The 9,095-nt window shown below is 35.3% G+C and overlaps 1 protein-coding gene across 5 annotated transcripts in view; it reads left to right on the top strand.

Annotated features, from left to right (window-relative positions):
- ROBO1 (roundabout guidance receptor 1) overlaps window positions 1-9,095 on the top strand; it is a 643,819-nt gene that overhangs the window by 443,550 nt on the left and 191,174 nt on the right. The window lies entirely within an intron of this gene.

Raw genomic sequence — 9,095 nt, 5'->3', positions numbered from 1 at the left:
GTATTACTATTTCTTTCTTTGGATGTCTTGATGCATAGTAAGAGACACAACCCTCTTCCTTCTTCAGTTAGTTTTGCAGTGCATATTTCCATCTCTAAAGCTACCGGCACAGCCCTCATCAACACAAGTGTATCAGCGCTCAAAGACTCTTTCTGGGTATCTTGGATGCTCAATGGCTTCAGCACACACCTGCTTCCCCCCCCCAAGTGATAGGAATTACATAGGCATTCAGTCTAAAGAAGATGAAACCTTTAAGACAGAAAATATATAAAATAGTCACTTCAAAACTTTTTTTCTTAGAATATTTGTAATTTTAAAAAAAACTTATTTTCAATGCTGAATTCCAGACTTAAAGTGGACAGTAAAATTTTTTTCTGTGTTATTTTCAGAATACATGATTGTTTATTAACAGAACTAAGAACAATAAGATAATTAAAAATACAGTTAGAACTCGTGTTATCATCATAGTTTACTTATTTTAAAATATATAAGTAATATGTATTTATATATTACTTATATATTTTAATTATACAGATTAAATTTACAGATTATACTCTTATATCTTTCAAGTTATTAATAACTAGTTTCAGACTGTTAATCATTGCAATAAACTTAGTACTTGCAGAGATAGTAAGGTTGCATTGATCTATTAGATAGACCTAATCACGTTTTGAAGTATTCCAAAATTTTAATGCTACTGTTAATGTAATTTTAAATGTTAATGTTAAAATTTAAATGTTAATATAATGTTAAATTTGAATGCCTGTGGGTATTTTTTACTAAGTAGCTTTTCCTATATACTGCTTTTATGAACTTCTCAGAGTTTTGAGTCTCAGTACATCACAGAACTTGCACAGATCCTTACTCCCAGAAAAATAGACTTTTCAGATCTACTTTGTAGTTTGTGGAGCTTAGATGTCAGAGCTAGGTTGGTTTGGGCCAGCAAATCAACATGGATTAGTTACCTTCACTTATATCAAGGTTGCTGTTCCCAGCATCACAGCAGCAAGCTTTTGTGGACAGTAAAGTTATACAATTATCACTGAGAGGAAAAAAAAAACAAACCAAAACGTTCTCTAAAACTTTGATTAGTATATGCAAGGTGGAGAACCCAAAAAGTTTCCTAAAACTCTGATTAGTATATGCAAGGTAGAGAATCTAGAGCTTGGATGTTAGATTCTAGCTTGATTTTGTAGCTCCAGTAATTAGCTAAGTTGCTTGGTGTTTATTTATCCCTGTAAATGGAGCATTTTTGATAAGTACATTTCTGAAAGAGTAATCACGGAATTTCACAAGTGCTTCACAAACAAAGGTGAACTTTAAGGTGGAAGGTTGAGGTATTTAGAGACACTTTAGGGCCTCCTGTTATACTAGGATGTCTTGTGTGACTTCAGAAATGTCTTAGCAGGTAATTAGTAGGTAGTTATCTAAACTGGACAAAATTACTTCTGAAAGGGTGTGGCATCAGCATTGAATCAGCATTCATACTTATATGAATATTTAGGCTCTTGTAGCTCTCTTTGTAGGGGTCTTTGCACATGGCTGGCATTCATCTTGTATCATGTAGATAGGCTGTTTCTCATTACTGAACTGTAAGAGCTTGCCTACAAGGAATTGAATAAAGTTTGGAGGTGCTATGGTATGAAATAATCCCATGAAAATGTGATGTCTCCTTTTCCTTCAAATGCTTTGCATTCAAATAGTGGATTCTGGTTTATAAGAGCACATGTAGATTTTTGTCCATCTCCGTGTCTCCCATGCTTCTCTGAACTTAATGAGGTTTTTGGCCAAAAGCCCACAAATAAACACTGTCAAAATCTCAAATTCAATATTTATGTAAAATAATGCAGGGAAGACACAGATGAACATGCTCATTTTCCAGCACGTTCAGTATTTTTTGTCTGCTCACTGGGCGTGAGATGGAATTTTCAACTAGCAATTTCAGATAGACTTTCATCTTGCAGAACCCATTTTCTGGCAATTCAGAGTGTGTGCAATATTTGGTTGGGCAAGCTAGAGACATTGTATCTTGATGTGATGGCTTGTCACTCAGGGAGGTGCCCTGTGTGAAGCTGGAGAATGAAGCACAAACCTAATAAAGAAAAGATCTGTGCATGTGTGTATGTGTGTACCCATGCACCTGTGCACACACTCTTAGATTCAGAGTAAGCATTCTTCACCTCTGCTAAATTTATGCCCTTTAAGCTTCCTTGTCAGTTTTTCATTTGGCTCAGCTTGTTCTTTTTGTATCTGTTGGTCTCATCTAAACGAAATATCTCTGTGTTTTGAAGTATAAAGAAGTTACCTAAGATTTTATTATGTTTTTCCTGCTTAGGTTTGTCATAAAAAGATACATTACCGTGAAGTATTGCTGTTTAGGCTGAGTAGCATCCATGTCTGAAGAACCTCAATGTTGTGTTTTGAATTTTGATAATGACATTGTAATAATATCAAATTGATGGTATGGTGTAAACACTGCAGGCCCTGAAGTACAGTAAAATTGAGCTTGGTTGCAGTTTCAGCATGTGTGCAACTTAGTGCAATTGCTTTCTGTCTGACTTGTCATCACCAACTGAAATGAAGAGGAAAATCTCAACAGTATTGATTCATATCTGAATGGTTTCACTGATGCTGAATGTCAGATGAAGGCATTTCATATTTATTTTACAGTGGAGGGAGAAAATTATAGTACAATTCTTAAAATTGTAGTATGATTGCTTTGTTTTGACAAGAAAGGTTGGACCAGATGATCCTTAAGGTCACTTCCAACCTGATACTTTATTCTATGAAAATTAATGAATTGTATGAAAGACAAAGCACATAATAGTTTGGACCACTTTTCCAGACTATTAATTATCCTGAAATATATGTGATTTTTATTTCTTCCTAACATATCAGAGAATAATTCTGTTTGCTGCAAAAGAGGGGTAAGTATGAGGACACTAAAGCTAACTAAATCTGTACCATGAGCCTTTCATGACTGATATCTCTAAAATGTTGAATTGGCTGTTTGTAATTTCATTTAATACAGTTAAATAATTTTCATTTACTAAAGACAGATCTTTAGTGTCATAGATGATTTTTTCTTTTTTTATAATTGTTTTCTGTTATTAAAATTATTTTAAAGCCTGTTTCAGAAGTACTTCAACTTGGAGGCAAATACAAGTAGTATTTGCCTTTCTTTATTATTTATTTTAGTGTCATATTTCATGAAAATCTGGTTATCAGTGAATTAATACCATTTATTACAGATAAAAATCTGAACTTGTTACATAAAGGTTAAATGCTTGTGTCAATAATATGTGACTGTATTTTTGAAAGAAACTGATATTATCATATAAGCATGGAGAATACATGCTGTTATTTTTACTTCATGGAGATTAATCAACAACATGAAAGAAACATGATAACTGTATAGTTACCACTTATGGTGTTTTGTACTTTTACGCAAAAGGCATTGCTCCACACAGTGTTAACTGGTTTTTGTGGTGCATCTTATTTCAGTATCATCCTTCAAGTTAAGGTAGTGGTCAAAAAGCTTTACTGAGTAGAGGTATTATAAATGATAGGTATTTTCTGTTTTGTCTGCTTTAAAATGGAATATAAAACCAGTTTGGATATTGGATGAGATTTAATACATTAAAAAAAAAAAAAAAAAGGTTTTTGTATTGTGCTCTGGAATTCTGTCATACCACTCTCTGGGACTCGTTTTGAGATGTTTGGCTAAGATCACAGCTTCAGCCACTTGCTTGCAATGCTAGCACTCACCAGACTGTCTTTTACACCCTAGCAATACTTTAGAAGATGTCTGCTTGTTAGAGAGAAAAGCCAAATGTTTCAAGTCTATTTATTCTAAGCTTTGCCCCTTTCAGCTAGAGGAAAAGCCGCATTTTCCAGGATTTGTAAAGTACATTCTTTCAAGTCCAAAAAAATATTTTCTGAATTAAAATATTTGAAGACACAACCACCAGTTTAGTCTCCTGCCAGCTGCCCATCTCGAATGAGCCAGAACAAAACAACTTCCTTTAAGCCAGAACTTTACAAGTTTGTCTTGTTTTTGAACTGGACAGTGACTTTTTTTTTTTTTTTTTTTTTAAATTTTTTTTTTCTGTAAACAGTCTAATTTCTGCATGTGAACACTGCCAAGATGCAATTACTACTTAACATGGCAAGAAAGAGGTTTTGCACAAATATATTTTTGTTTGTATCTTGCTTGACACCCAGCCCTTTGTTCTTGGCTTGCTGAAATTATCTCGGTTTCTTCTCCATTGGTATGCTTTTCCTTTCTTTGTCTGTTTGTAGTTTTTGAGAGACATACCTCCTGAGAAGGCAATCTATAAGGAATTTTTTTACAGCCTTCCATCCAGTAAATCTAAAACTGATTCCATACCTGTAATAACTAGAGTAATGCCATATGTGATGTATTGCTGGTTTCAAATCTTATTGTTCTTTCTTTGTGTCTAGCTAAAGACATAGTTATTAAAATGACAGCCTAGGAAATCTGCTGTTCAGTAAGACTTCCTTGTGTGCTGTTTTTCTCCCTTTGGCTTTTATTCCTCCACCTTTATACAAATCCAAAACATCTTGGAAGTCTAGAGACAGTGATGGCAACTCTTGTGAGTGAGAGGCATCACAGCCCTCAGCCCTGCAGCAATCCCTCCCTGCCATTCACAAGGCAGAGCAGTTGTCCTCAGTGACGGCTGGTGCTCCACTCATCCAGTGGAAACCTGCAGCCCTGGTGGAGAACAATTAGAGCGTCTGGACTTAGTCACCATCATGCTTTTCCTATGACAAGTCTACTTCAGCAGTCTTCCTTTAGGTTAGTATGGGAATTGTCGTGTTTGTAGCATTAGTGAAATATACAATTCCCTTCTTCACAGAAGTGAACAACAATGTTCAGAAGAATTTCATGTTTAATTTTATCAGGGCTTTACTGGAATATACTTTCAAATGGAGAAGTGGAGGCTGTGCTTATCCGCTTACTGGTTTCAATAGAAGTTCCCCTTCTTCCTTAGAAAAATCTTCCCATGCAACTGGTTATGTTTAGGAAAATCTCTGTTTTAGTTAAACACTAACAATTAGAAATAAGTTTATATTTTGAACACTGACAATGTGAAGTGTTGAGCAGATAGCTGTGGAAATTACTATCATCTTTACAGGCTACATTTCATGTTGCTAGTTTTCTTACGCTAACTGAATATTATCATTTAATTACGGAGAATGTGTAACTGTTGTTCAGATATAGATCTCCTGCTGTTTTCTCACTCCATAAAAATTGCAGAAATGCAGAAGATGCTACTGTCATAGGAAGTAGAGTACTATTTCCTCTCATACAAGTTGGGTCAACTTACTGGTTTGAAAATAGTTATACATCCAGGTTTAAGAGAGAGGATTCTTCAGCAAAAGGTCAAAACTCAGGTTCCTCTGGCTTCCAAGTGGTGTTTATTCTGTACATTAGAAAGAGAGGACATGACTACTGCTGCCTGTTTCTTTTCTTCTGGGACCCTATTTCTACACTTAGGATGAAGGAGGTTCAGTGGAGCCTCTAAGCATGTTCAGTGCAAGTCACAATGTGAGGTACTTAGTGGCAAATCATGTGTTGAAGGCTTTCCTTAACAGATTTCATTTTAGACGGCTATTGTGAGTAAATGCAAGCAGTTAGTTTCGTCAGCAAGATGAGACAATAAGGATAAGTCAGTTTGTGAATTTTTCATAATCCTCCCAGTGTGTGTGGAGAGGAAACAAACCCCAAAGTTCAAGCTTGTTTTTGCGTTTTAATTGGTATTTTTAAAATTTGCTTGGACAAAAATAATTTAATAAAGCATAGTTCAAAAAGTATTGCGTTTTCCATAATAAAAATGAGAGAGCAGTAATGCATCTTCTAAAAAGGACTGATTATTTATTGTTAGCTTAGTGACATTGTATAATTGTTCTGTTCAAATATGCACTTGCTTGTTCTTCAGTTGTTTCACTTCATAAGATACTAGAGTTTGTTTTCCCTCTGGCAAGCTGCTCAAGTACGAGCAATTTTTGGCTTGAAAAACCAATGAAACAATCATCAAATCTGAGTTCATGAGAAGGTAAGCTACTTACTGACACACATTGCAAATATGTTTGCCTTCTCAATCCCTATTTTGAATACTGTGGATTTATTAACTCTGCATGTTTGGAAGGATTTTACTGAGTGTAGTATTTTTGCATTCAAGTAATAGATTAACTGGAAAATTAGTCATTAAAAGTTATTAACATTTAATTTCTGCCAGGTAGAGACAAGCTTGAAATAACATTGTACTTCCTGTGACAGTAAAAGTGAACCAAAGGAAGGATGATCTGCTGGGTTATGTTTAGAATATTTAAATGCAGTGAATGGCAGTCTTTCTCTTCAGTACAGGTCCTAGTGGCTTCTGTTGAACCTTTATCTTGATCTTTTCTTTATTCTTCTTTATGGAACCTTTATAACCCTTGGTCATCATTTAAAGGAAACCTGCAGAACTGAATATTAATACAAGTAAGTTATTTACAAAATTTAAAATTGTTACTGTCCTTGGTTAGATTGATCCTGTGACTTTTTCTTTGGCAATTGAAGACAACAACCTAAGAAAATAATCTCTTTTACAGTCATTAGGTTTTTGTATTGGATAATCTTTACCATTCATTTCCCCTCTGTTTTTGCTTGATTGCACTACTAAATCTTTTTATCATTTTAATATAGTAGAGTAGGTCAATTTATAATTAAATGTCTTTATTTTTGTGAAATGATGCCACATCTGGAGCTATGTTAATGGTATATTTACTTGCCCTCATGATAAATGTACGGACACAGAATTTCAGTGAAAGAGTTCAACATTTTCATTTCATATTTCCTATCTATATAAACTTCTGAATGTAATATATCAAGTGTAACTTTCATATATAAAGAAATATTGCTTAAGAAATAAGTGTATGTAAAGCTGCAGACTAAAAATTTCCATATATTTTTCATAGTGATTTATTATTTAAGTATTAGTACCATGCCTGGTCTTACTCCTTCCAATCACTCAACACTGCCAAGTGATGAGAATTTAAGAAACAAAATTGTTAGAATTGAATGCAGAGAATATATTGCATATAATCCATGGGAGTTGATACTTTCTGACTCTAACAGTATTTGGCTGAATGTTATGAAATATTCATTGCTGGAGAACTCAAGAGTCAGGATCTGATTAGAAGGACTCAAATCTGAAAATATATTAAAGGCTGTTGAGTGTTTGATCTGTTAGCACTTAGTAGGTCAAAGACGTTTAGGGGTCACTGCACTTCCACAGATAAAGACATCAGAGTAACCAGGGGGGTTGCATAAATTATTATTTCTACAGTAGTCCTGGTGGAGGATTAATAGTTTAGCTTTATCGGCTTTGTTTAACAGCTTTTAGGGCAGTCAGATGACTGAGCTTCTTTCACTGTTTATTTAGGTTTTGGTTTGTGTTCTGGGTTTTTTTTTTTTTCCTTTTGGTATAAGTGTTCTCCCAAGTTACAGTGAGTGAAAGGGATGTTTTGTTCTGTAAATCCTATTATGAACCTTGCCCTTTCCGCTTTCTCCATTTGGAAACATTTTGTGACATTTAATGAGCTTGAGCACTGGATGGAATAAGATTTAGACTTCTTGTATACATGCTGCTGGGCTTGCAACAGCAATGCAGACAAAATTGAAAGTATGTTGTAAAGTTAGGGGGTTTGCCGCAGATCTTCCCTGGACTTCCTAGCAGCCTGCGGAGAGTGTGTGGCTGTTAATGTTTCCTGCCTGGATGGAGCCGCAAAAAGTCAAGTATCTATTTTATCCTGTTGCACTCAATCACTCAGTTACATGTGTAAAGCTATTGCATAGGAGCTGAATTCTGCATATATTCAGTGGTTCTGAAAAATAAAGTTGTGCATCTTTCTCTTTGTGAATTGTGTCCGGTCTTGTCCTTTTTTTTTCCTCTAAATGTCTTTCTGTGGGTCTTTCTGAAAAGCAGATACTCTCTATTCAGAATAGCAGAAATGGCCTGATGCTTTTTGTACAGAATGCAATTTTAAAGAGAGAGACAAGCTAATAGTAGGCTGGAACTGTTTACTGATACTTATAAGTTCTCAGATGCAGTTTGTTATACCAGAACAATCACAGCTGAAAGATACGTGCAGGATGTACAGTGTGTAGCATGATGTTATGCCAGTTCAGCTTCTGCATGTCTGGCAGAAAAAGCGCGATGATCTGTTGCCAAAATGCTAACAAGGGCCTATGTGTGTATCTTTTCCACTGAAATATTTTCTGAATCACCAGTGATCCATGTGGCAGGCACTGATTTCAGAATGCTTTGTTCATGCAAAATCCACTAAATCACAGTCTAAATTCCAAAGTCATGTACTCCATCATCCCTGACTGCTCTTTCATCATCTCAGCAAATGTAAATATTGCAACATTTTTTTCTAACCAGTGCCTGGATGGAGGAGTCCTCCAGGAAATCATGGAGTTAGTCTTGAAATTTCTGTGCAGGTCCATAATGGCACACTATTGGACTTCCAGTTTTTTGTGTAAATTCACTGATCTGTGTGGATCTGAACGGAACCTTTTATTAGTGGGATAAATGGCCTTTACTCATTTTGAACCTTAGAGGACTGTAGATTTTGCTGGGAGAGAGAGGCCCACTTCATACTGGTAGGCCAGCTTGCTTTTGTATCAATTCCATTGTACTTTTGGTCACCTTCATGTTCAAATATTTACACCTTTATAATAGATTCTTGTGTAACATTATAATCTTGTGAAATAAGTTGCTACAGAAAATAATTACCAGTAATTCAAGATATAGCCTAATATTCATAGGCACATGAGGTGCTTTACATACAAAGTTGTTACACATTATGGAAAAGTTCACCCTGATGTGTCCTGCAGTGGAGATGTTGCTGAAGACTGGCTGGAGGAGCAGGTTTTTTGACCGCTTTTCAGCTTTCTATTTCTTTTTAACCCAAAAAGAATCGTATCCCCGTGCGTGAATGTTTCAGCTCATTAGTCCTTGGCAAAACTCCACAAATCTTGTATGACTGACACTGCCTTCTAGGAAAAATGATCATGAATGCTA

Source organism: Athene cunicularia (genome assembly GCF_003259725.1).
Source record: "Athene cunicularia isolate RWA chromosome 1 unlocalized genomic scaffold, athCun1 chr1_part1, whole genome shotgun sequence".
Lineage (NCBI taxonomy): Eukaryota > Metazoa > Chordata > Aves > Strigiformes > Strigidae > Athene > Athene cunicularia.
This window is presented reverse-complemented; position numbering and strand designations above follow the sequence as displayed.